The 11,255-nt window shown below is 40.1% G+C and overlaps 1 long non-coding RNA gene across 1 annotated transcript; it reads right to left on the bottom strand.

The window, feature by feature from the left end:
* Positions 1-3,696, bottom strand: LOC120728709. Its single transcript, XR_005694771.1, has 2 exons — positions 3,448-3,696; positions 1-669 (listed from the first exon to the last, which is right to left on the bottom strand). It is a non-coding gene; the product is annotated as an uncharacterized LOC120728709 (long non-coding RNA).
* Positions 3,697-11,255: the final 7,559 nt, after the last annotated feature.

Here is an 11,255-nt window from a genome sequence, read left to right as displayed (position 1 = left end):
AAATTTTTACATTTGCTTTTTTTAAGGATTGCAGTCCAGATGTTTACCAAGCAGTACAGATGATGAATTAATTTGCTGTTTATGGTGATTTTCATCAGAAATGTATTCATTAATTACTCACATTTATTACCAGTATACTTATATATAAAAATAATCTTAATATGGGAAGAACTGGCACAAAATGTGCTTTAGATATTGTTGGTGTCCCCCACATTTTCTCAGCTACAAAGGCATATGTATAATGTGGACATCAGGCACCATTGCTTGGCATCACATATGAACAAGTGCCTTATTTCAATTCTTCTTCCACCTTTTCTCATTCTTCTCATGTATAACCTTTGCTCGGTTTCCCTTCTTTTCCACCTTTCAGCTGTTTTTCTCCCAAAACTTATGAAGTCACTCCCACCTTCCACCTCACCTCTGTCACTCCCTTCCCCTGATCCCCCTCCTCTCGTCCTACATCTGCCACATTTAATCCTCCAGCGGGGGATTCAGGTGATAGAAGGTTAAGTTGCTGACAGTGTGTAGTAGGTGTTTTCATAAGTGGCAGCGTGCTGTTACATCGCACTGTGGCCGCACTCTCACTCCGTCAATGTCACCGCTCCTTCACGACGCGTTTCCTCGGCGCGTGTTTGTGCAGACTGCCAGAGTTTATGATGTGGACGACATCTGAGGGAGAGAGACGGATGAGGATGTGTCAAGTGGCTCGGTGGCCCGAGGCTGCTTAGTTAAAAATGTTGTAATGGTGTAATTTTCTGAGAGTGACTCCAGGGAGGAGAGCGATGTGCTGGACAGGGGGAGAATTTAAACGTATGGCCTCTTTAAGCCATTTAATGCATACTTATTGTGACTCTATATTTCACTGAAATTGATGACAGCATTTTGGTAGGATGTGAAAAAGGACATAAAGGTCGATGTCAGACTGTAATTAATGACAGTTTTTAAACCGCATACATCATCCCTTTACAGCAGTTTTTTTAATAAAATATCAATACAGCCAGGCTTTACTTGACTAAAATTACCTGTCACGTGGTAATTATGGGATGGAATGCCGTGTCTCAAGTTGTGATTGAACACAGAGTGAGAAGGAAATTGGCCTAACATGCATATTTATTCTTGTATTACCAAATGAAGGATGCTAAAAAAACCCATTTATCAACAAAAGACACACAATTAAAAAGATTAACTCACACAGTGGATGGAAGGCTATTTATCCTCACATGAATTCAGCGCCTGCCTTAATACTTTTCATGCTGGACTGGCCTGTGGTATTACTTGACTTCATGGGGCTTTGGGTCTGGAAATTGACTACAGTCTACAGTCATTTAGAGGTCTTATGGCAATTTCGCTGGAGGTTATGGAAGAGAGGAGTTCAGCGAATGGATAAACACCTGTGACATTTCCTTTCAGCGGAATGTTCAAGGTAACTGTTTCCACACTGGGTATTTTTTTCTTTTTTGCTCCTCTATTGCTAGATTTTTAACGCCTCCTCCGAGTGGAAATCCATCTATGTTATGCCGTTTCGTTGCTTTAATCCTCAATACACACATTTGCTTTTGCCGGGACTTAATTTAGCACGTAGGGGCTTCGGGACATGATTAAATCACAGTACGCTTAAACAGCGCCAAAAGCGGCTTTGAATGTCAATTTTGTCAACATAAATGTACTCTAAACATAATATTAAATTATGCAGAGTTTGATCTTTGGGAAGACAAAAGTCTGTAAGACATAAACAATCCTGTTATCAGTGACCTCTTTAAAACATATGCTGCTTTTCTTCAAGGTTATAGGGGGGGGGAGAAGAGATAGGTGCTGAAGTTTTTACAGCCTCTTGGCCTTGAGAATTGCTTTCAGTGTTCCTAAAAAGAAAAAAAAAAATGCTCTGACGTCTATCTAATTATAAACTTCCAGAAAAAGCCACTGAAAATAAACTTCTTGGTTTAATGTTTTTCTTTCTTTCCAGAAATAACACTGCAGAACTGTTCAATGACAGCTCCTTTTTTGTTCCTCTGAATGGTTAGCTGTCCACGGCCCTGCTCTACTGGCTCACGCCTTCTTATTCTTGCTTCACAGAGCCACATATCCATGTTTCACTCCTTCTGTCACCATCACCGCTGCCACCTCCCCTCCCCAGCTTTCCCCGCTCTGTGCTCACCGTCTACACATCCTTTCAACCTCATCTTCACACACCTTGAGATTGCCTTCCATCAGCTGTGAATGTTAAAAGAGACTAATTTATGACCTAACCCGGGTCCCTCTGCAGCAGCGCCGAGGAAAGGCAGTCGGTCCGGGCTGCAAGAATGACTCATCTGCTCTCGTTGTTCTGCGTGCTGTCACTAGGTGGCAGCATACACACATGCACCCAGCACCTCTCTCTCTCCCACACACACAATACTGTTTGCCTCATTTGACAATGAGAATTTCAGGCAGCATCCCATAATGAATCAAAATGAGATATTTTTAAGTAATATATATATGTATGATTGGGGTGAATAGAAAAGGCATTGTTTAAGACACACCCCACAAAGTATGTTGAGCTTTCAGCTAAAAATCAGTTATCAAGAATTAGTCTAAGAACAATTCATTTGCAGAGGGTGTAAAGAAAAAAAAAAGCAAAAGGATAGTGCTCATTAAGGTATGCTATCGCTCGCTGGAGTTTTGGGGAGTTTAGTGCACAAGAATCCAGCTGCATGATAGCAAATAAATTGCCTTATTTACACTCTCCACGGGTGGTATATTCTCTGCGCCTAATTATTCCACTGCTCTTAATAAACTAATTGCCCCCCCCCCATTTCCCCCCCTCTGCTATGAAATAAACTGTGCCAAAGATTTTTGGCAGCACTTGAACAGAACGTGAATGCTGTTTCATGTCACATGTTTCACCTCCAGCCTGGTGCTCTCCTCAGTCACATTTGCCACATTACTCACTGAGAGGCTTTTTGACTCGAAGCTGCACAACCACAGAGCGTGGCTGCATAATTCACAGTCTTGTGTATTTTTAAACTCATCCTTACATTCATAATGCAGAGAAATTTGAATCATGTGACAGTGACACGCTGTTAATCTTTTAGCCTCCGTATCGTGTCTGTGTAGGCTTTGAATCACTGCTAGTTAACGAATACATGGGAGACACACACACACACACACACACACACACACACACACACACACACACACACACACTTCAAACGAAAAGAACACTGGCTTACATTCATGGAGACTTACTCCAACCCTAACCATAACTACTACTTTCCTAATACCCAGATTGGCCTACAATAATATGTCCCATCATACAATACATGCGCGCACTCACGCTGTCTCGGGCAAATCAAACCGACTACATCTTTACAAAGTCAGATTTGTAAACCTCTGTTCGTTTCCTTCTAAATCTCCACAGGCACAGATGGCCTTGCTCCCTCTCTCGTCTTTCTAACCGAAAGGACTTACTCGATTTGACATCACCTGCTACCAGCTGGCACGTATCCTTTCACCAGCTTTGAATCTGGTCCACCACCCCCCACACAGGCCAGTGCAGAGGAAATGTGATTTTCATCATCCCGCGCAATTAGCGAGATTTAAAGACGTTTTGTGTCACTGATTGAAAACACCTTCCATTGTTGCTGTAAACAGCGCACAGCGGAGTGAAATCAGGTCGGACATGAATCACCGGCTGGATCTGAACCAGGTTTGAACCTGCGGTCTCACAAGCATATGGTAATCAGGCAGTAATGAACTGTTGTCTGCGGTGTGCGCTGCGAGGTATTCATCCTAACATATTGTAACCGGTCTGTTCGTACCGTGGTGGCATTTGTACTTCACGACACACGTGCACACGCACGTCCCACTCTGCCCCGCTCTCTGGACAGTGAATTATAATTGTAACAAATCGAGCTGAATTGCGCAGGAAAGGGCAGGGTGGCGGTGTCAGCTTGCATCACTCTTTGGAAATGTCACCATTCGTGAGTAAATTTGTCTCAGAGTCACCGCAGAACTTCTTGTAAGTCTCGTAGCCTCGCAGTAATATTTTAAACTCACGTGATTTATTTAAACACTCGCGGCGTGTCTGAGGGAAAATCATAAGCAGTGTGAATACAGTTTTGATTTAGAGATGTTAATATGGTAACCGTTTCCCGACACTGTCCCCTGGAGCAAGGATGAGGGATTTATAGCCATCACTGGAGTTGAATGACATTCACATATTTAAAGAAGCTGAAAATAAGACTTGAAACCAAAACAAAAAGTGAATGTCATATTTATCATTTTAAATGCAGCTGTGAGAACTGTGTATTTATTGCTTTGATTATTTATTTAATTATTGTTAGAGAAACCAGTGTGATCTAATGCCAGGCAAAACAACTATAGCTGAGGGAAGCTCATGGTTAGGAGACAGGATGTAAATCTCAGCCTGTAATGTAAGCACCTTCTTTTACCACCCATTATTTCACAATGCCTTTAGTTTTCCCTTAGAGTGTGTGAATGCCACACTGCATCCTGCATTGTCGCTGAATATTACCAGTGAAAGTGAGTTGCTGATGCAAATTAGCTGCATAATAACACATTGTCATATGAGGGATTCAAGCCGCCATTAAAAGGGAATTCGAGAGCATTCATTCAGAGACACCTATTTCCGAACTGTGCACATTCAGAAATGTCAGAACAGGTGAAGCTGGTGGTGGCATCTTACTCATTCCCCGCAGTTTCCTTTTAATGCATTATATCAGTCACATAAGTGCCTTTTATAGAAGGAATTTGTGCTATATAAATGAACTTGGCAAGCCTCTCCTTACTTTAGAGACTCGGTCTTCAATCATGAATTAAGCTCGAAGCGTTCTTTGGTTAAATCAAGGCTCCTGCATGTTTGTTAAAGAGGACTGAAGTATTGGGCAATGTGATGTTGATCCCTGCAATCAAACCCACTGCTGTTAGAAAATAATCAGCTACATGGACACAGTTCAAGTGGAAAATCAATGTGAAATTCCTTGCTGATTTCTTGAACTTATTAACCACGACTCTGTGTGCCAGCTGATGAGTGCTCACCGTGATAAAGACTCAAATCACTGCAAGAATGAAATATTACTTTTTGTTTTGTGTGCTTCTCCAGTACAGCAGTATTTTGAAAATCATTATGCATGCTTTCCTGTGTGCTTTCTGCTGCAGTTTGCTTAGCTCTGTGCTACAGTACGGCTCAATAAAGAGCTGACATACTGATACTGTATTGGCAACCAGTCTTTTTCTTGTTGCCCCATCTTAATACCATAGAAATTGTGTTAGGATTATGCATAAAGCGCTTTTTAGACACAGATTTGCATGTTTGGATTAGTAAAGCCTTGTAATGGAGGCTTGCAGAAAGCTACCATCTTGTTCTGACACATATTGAAACAGTGCGTGGCTGCTTTTCCTTTTAACTACCAGACGTATTCATCTGTCCGTCTGCCAACTCAGATAATTTCTGAGGAGAATTTTGTTCACTTGCTTATAAACACAGGAAGGCGAGGGAAGAGCCTCCCATTTTTAATTATCAACCTCGGTAACCAATCTCCTTGCCTCTACAATATCTTTTGAACAACCACTACATCAAATGGGCTCATTTGCATTTGAGGCGTTGAGAAAATTGAGCGAGCGATGCATGATATTCTGTATGTATGCACCCTTTAGTGACACCCAACCAGATTTCAATACACTGCAAACACAAAATTTACACAAATATATGGAAGAAAATACAAATCGCGTTGATTATCTCGTGTGTTAAAATCAGCTTGCCACAGACTTGACAGAGGAAAGACAGGCTTCCTGTTAGGATTAAGTTTTGCATTTAAACAGTTTTTTTTCAGCCACTGGAAGGCACAGCTGTCAAAGTCACAGATCCCAGCGACACCAAATGGAAAGTTCCAGGATTTCTCATCGCTGCATCTTCTTTCCCTCAATCCATCTCACTTAGATTTAGCCGAGATAATGTGATGTGCCTTTAACCATAACTCATGCCTGAATCCAGCCGCTAAGGCACAAATTATATCTACAATAGATATAACCAAAAGTTAATGACGTATGAGAATATCAGCCAGGCTTGTGTTTATTGCAGTTAGTGAAAGAAGCATTTCTGCTTTTGACATCAGTATTGCCTGCTGACAAAGCCCTAATGTGCCTGTTATCTGTCAGAAAATAATTAAAAATAAAACAAGGCGACCATTAGCTTAGCAGAGATTTTTATAACATATACTACACATTTTATATCCATGTATCATGATTCAAATGACCAAGGCTGACATCTGATGCAACTGCAGGTAACATAAGCTGCAGGTGCTGAACTGTGAACCTGAAGCAGTGGTAGCAGGTATGAAGAGTGGCCGCTCACTAAAAAATGAGAGGTTACATCTGGAAAGAATGTTTTGCGTTCTGTTGGCAGATACACCAACTGACTCTTTTTGGACACAATGTGCACATACTCATGATACTGTTGTTATGGTGTGTATACTATTCACACTTCTGGCATGCAGTGAGTAATATTAACATTCATTTGTCCACGGCTCACTGTCCACTTCAGAAATCTTTCACATTTCTTCCGCTTCTTAGCTCTCTCTCACTCTTTTTTGTTTTTGTCTCCACTTACTGAAGGACAGCACAACTCCGCAATGCCACACTTCCCTCATCAGCTGTTTGCTAGCCTTGTCTGTGTGGTTTTTCCACTCATGCCACCTGTTGAAGATTAATTTAAATATACAGAAAAAGCTTCCATAAGAATTAAGAGGGCAAGAACCAACCAGGTGCTGCAAATCAAATGGAACTGATTAATTGAGCAGTGTGAGCACCTTTGTCAAAGCAGAAATGTTGCCAGTCAGTAAGTTCATGAGAGGAGAGTTAGATAAAGACTGTACATATGGCTTGTTTGTTGCCGTTTCCAGGCCATGTTCTTCTCTCTAAGAAGAACATGGCAGCCTGGGTTAGGTTTGCAAAAAACAAGAACACAACAATGGAAAAGATTTCTGGAACAATGTCTTTTAGACAGACAGGACTAAAGTGGGGATGTGTGGTCATAATAAACAATGTTATACGCATACCAACTATTAAGCACGGTGGTGGACGGGTGTTACCAGACCTGGGCACCTTGCAGTCATTGAGTTGACCATGAAACCTCTGAATATTAAAGTATTTTCGAGTCAAATGTGAGGCCGTGTGTCTGACAGCCAAACGGTCAAAACTGATTCATGCAAGAGGACAATGATCCCAAGCACAGCAGTGGTGGGACTTTAAGAGAGCTGTGTGTAAATAAATGGATGCAAACCTCAGTGAATGGAAGCAGCGCTGTAAAAACGAGTGGGTCAAAATTGCTCCACAACAAGAAATGTATTAGTGTTTTTATAAGGCACTCATTCAGTGGAATGATGAGGTATACCTAGCTACTCATAGGTTTGCATAGAAGCCTATGAAAACCTGTATATCCACAAAACTGAACCAAAACAGTCACACAAACCAAAACAAAAAGCATCTAAAGCGACACATGGAGTTAAGCTGAACTTTACTGTCTGGTCACAGTTTTTAATATTGATTTATTGTTAAAAAAAGACATTAATAATCTAAATTGCAGCTTTAACTTATAGGATATATCCCACACCGGGGTAAAAGTGTGAGATAGATAAGATGTTCTCCATGAGGCAACTGTGCTAAAGTCCCTCTGATGCTGGTCAAGACACTAAAGTAATCACTTTAAGACACCACATATTGATGTCTTCATTTTAATAAATGTAAATAATAAATTATATATGTCAAAGATGACAGGATAGGTTGGTGTAGCGTTTGTAGTTGTCAAAAACATAACTCCAATCCTCCGTGCCCATCAAAAAAAGTTTCATAGAGAAATGACCCAGAGGTGTTGTTTCCAGCCTGGAGAGAGACTTGCAAATTCAAATGTAGTTTGGATGTGTGATTCCTACTGTGGTTCAGAGCATCTCTGTGGGTGCCAGACACAGCACATTTGTATTCCTCTCAGCAAAACAAATGCAGTGATGGCTGTGGGAATTTTGGTGCTGTGTGTAACCTCGGAAAACATGAATAATGCGTCTACCGCTTTTATGAGAAGAGACGAAACAACCAGAAGCTTTATGATCGTAAACGATATTCAAATAGAAATAATAATGAATATTTTAATGAGCATTAAAAGTACACACTGATATACGGGAACACATACATACACAATTATTTCATCACGAATCCCCTGCTATTTCATGCTATTACAAAATCTAAATACCACGAGTTTCTTCATTCAGCCAATAAACAGATACATATTAAAAAGCCAACAGAGTGAATAAAATGAGCTCTGAGAGTTTCCCCCGGAACAATTAACCTTCCCGACAGGTGGTGTGATATTACCGTATGAACTATAGTCGCTTTGCTAACATTCACAACAATGGCAGAACATCTAAGCATGTGCACATTAGATGAGTAGTGGGGAGCAATAACAGGTTGACAGAAAGCAGAGGTGCTCACAGCCATATGGTTCCGTTTACACGAATCCCCTCAGCAGCGTGATGTCATTATACAGCAGCATCACGGAGGAAGCAGGTTCACTCTGAAAGAGTCGTGCCTGAACCTCATCGATTCTTGAAGAGCGTTCGCAGTATTGGCAGGTAAGACAAATCCAAGCCAAATTAGTTTATCAACTCATTGATGGTTTAGGAGAGAAACCAAACCACACACACATACACGCAGAAGCTGAACACATCCATCAGAAACCCATCACTTCGACCTGGTCTTCTCCCCTGGCAGCAGCACCATGGGTTATTTAGACAAACCAATATAAGCCTCCATACATACACATTCATGAATATTCTGGTCAGGTCCGAACCAGTGGATGGTCAGGACCTTGCTCAGAGGACACCCAGGAGGTCACAGAGGAGCCAATCAAGTCTTAGCGTGAGGGTCACCGGTGATTATGATGCAGGGGCATAGTTCTCATTACAATCCGCTAAGGCGAGACAGCATGACACGGGCCACAGCTTGGTTACTCATTCCTTACAGTTTCCTGCTCTTTATGCCTTGAAACCTGGTTTAAAAAGAAAAAAATATCACAATGTAGGAAAGTGTAGCCAAGCAGGCGTTAAAATGAAATGGGTCACGCCTGGGAATGATTTCCTTTCTTTTTTTTTTCTTGCATAAGTGATTTCAAAGCACTCCCTTTAACTCTGTCAGAACTAAACAACAGTGAGGAGTCACAAATGAATCTATCAATCCATTTTTGTAAACATTTTTTAAGTATAGATAGTGATTCAACAAGTTAGGAGCTGTTTACAGTCTCTTTTTTTTAACTGAGTAAACACAAATAAACATTTTTACAATTTTATGCATATTATGGCAAATAAAAAAAGAAAGATAAAATACAAATTAAGAAGTGGTGATTTGGACAGAGTCAGGTTATTTTTCGCCCCAGTTTCTCCAGCAAGCAGCAAACTCCTGGGAAGAAGAATGAAGCTTAAATGGCAAAAAACTGCAGTTCCTCAAATGTCTACCTGAGGCTGGCTCCAAAAGTGAGTGAATCCCCAAAGACCCAGTGTTAAAATGCCCACCTATACAGAAAAAATAAATGACACATAATAATAACTGGCACTTTCCCTGCTGGGACTGCTGTAGAGGGAGAAATGTATTTTTATAAGTACCAATTCCTATTGTATTAATGCTTAAATGCACCAATTATTATGTATGGGTGGTTTTACAGAGAGCTGGCTGATAGAGCTGTCTGAGTAATATTTCTGCTCATTCGAGTCTCTAAACTGCATCTTTTCAACTGTGTTTGTGGCATTGGTGCTTTTTGAAAGTTTTTTTTTTTTTAAACATGGTTCACTGTGTCATTAATGCTGACAACCTACTCAGGAAGACGCTGTATTTGAATGTTCCTAAGCATTGCTTAGCAGATATCTGTGCCTGTCTAATGCATCCATACAGTTGATGGATCCAGCCGGCTAACCAAAGTCAGTAGCACTGGCTGAAAATTCGAACCTGCCAACCCAGTTTGGCTACTTTTTAGGATATTGTCCATCATGATGTTGCAGTTACACATGCAAACAGTGGAGAGTCACATTCGACACTGGATTTGTTCCAGTGCTCGTGTGGTCTGAGCAGGATGGTGTCCACCTTGCATCGAGCTCGTAATGCAGCTGAACAGTTGGGAAACAGTGCACATGTATTGTACAACTATATCTTGATGAGGAAAAAAAAAAGTTTTTTATCTTTTTGTCCAGACTTTTTTGAAGAGTTTTTATTCAGCATGATTTATGTTACTGTGAAGTTTTCATCTGTTAGTGACCATGAAAATGAAAATTATGCCTCCATCTCCATTATTTAGATAATCTGGTCTTGTTTCAAGATAGCTGCTAATTTTGTTACAAGACTTGCTGCTAGACAGGCTTTAGCTACATTTGTCTCTTACACACAATCAGTGATTTTTTTTTTTTTCAGATTTTCATCCTAAGCTAAGTTATTCCTTGCTGTAACCTTCAAAACAAAAGTGGTATTATTGTCTGCTATTTTAGATGTGTGACAATCATGACAACAATGTAGAATTAATAAAATCCCAGTCACATAGAGACTGGTTCTAGACCATCATGCTAAAGCCCCAATCATGCAGACCTAGAGACTGATACTTCTTTTGCTCATTGACTGTCATCATTGCTGAGCGATGCAATCTCTTCAACTGCTGAACATTTGCTGTCTACCTGTTTTACTTTGCTTCTACTTTCTTTTTTTTTGTATGTCTAAATAACTGAATAATTTTTGACATTTATCACAACAAAATATTCTGTTCAAGTGTCAAAATAAACACCAACTAAACCATTAACAAGCATTAGATCAATGCCAGCACAGCCGATACATTTATCAGCGAATTTTCAAAGTACATATCATCAGTTCTGTCATCATGTGATAAAAAGCTGGAAAATTTCTCACATTACTGATCATATTGCTCCTGTTAGATCTATAAATGCACGTTCCACGTAAAGCTTCCTGGAGAAAAACAGCGACAAGGTAACGATGTACAAATAATTAGTCACACACTTGAGAAAAGACAAAATAGTTTTGAAATCTATAAAAACACACTTAATTTCTGTAATAATAAAATAGCCATACAATCCTACATCTCTCTAACTGATTAACATTAATCAGTCTAATAATGTTTTTCTATTTTTACCTATACTTAATCCCTCCAAAACTGTACCAAATGAATTTCTTTAAAGAAAAAAAAAATGTAATGAAATTGCATTTCTCTTCCA

The sequence above is a fragment of the Simochromis diagramma genome, unplaced genomic scaffold, assembly GCF_900408965.1.
Source record: "Simochromis diagramma unplaced genomic scaffold, fSimDia1.1 OVJJ01000302.1, whole genome shotgun sequence".
Lineage (NCBI taxonomy): Eukaryota > Metazoa > Chordata > Actinopteri > Cichliformes > Cichlidae > Simochromis > Simochromis diagramma.
This window is presented reverse-complemented; position numbering and strand designations above follow the sequence as displayed.